Genomic DNA, 537 nt, shown 5'->3' with positions numbered 1-537 from the left:
CCCTTGGCCCGCCGCGTCCTTGCCAGAAAGCTGGAACCTCCCCAGCCCCTGCCCACCCGCCTCCTTGCAGCTTCCCCCCTTCCTCCTCTCGAGAAGTTAATTTAACAATAACAAAAAAATACGTACAAAATCCAGATGTTCCTTCCACAGAGCCCCAAAGGGAGAAAAAAACCCTCCAAGCTGGAGGAATTTATTTTTCTTGCGCCTTACTTCTGACGCTTGCCCGGGCCTCGCCCCGACCCCGGCCCGCGGGAGCGCGTCTGGGACCTGGCCGGCGCTCAGGGCTGGCGGGGCGTCCCGCGGGGTCGCCGCCTGAGCTCGCGATTACTGGGGCAGCCTTTCGTGGGGGCGTCGGCGCGCTATCTCCGCCTTTCTTTCTCTCTCTCCTCTTCCTCCTATCAGGTCTGGGATGTCCAGCCTGCAACCTTAGGGGAGACCCTCGCTAGCCATGGCACGCCGGGTCCAGGGTGGCCCAGCGCCAGACGGCGCTCCGGGCCTCCCCGACCCCGCCACCCGCCGCGGCGCCGCCCACGGAAC

The sequence above is a fragment of the Carlito syrichta genome, unplaced genomic scaffold, assembly GCF_000164805.1.
Source record: "Carlito syrichta isolate Samal-C Ts95f unplaced genomic scaffold, Tarsius_syrichta-2.0.1 Scaffold305332, whole genome shotgun sequence".
NCBI lineage: Eukaryota > Metazoa > Chordata > Mammalia > Primates > Tarsiidae > Carlito > Carlito syrichta.
The sequence above is the reverse complement of the archived record's forward strand: the minus strand, read 5'-3'. Positions refer to the sequence as shown.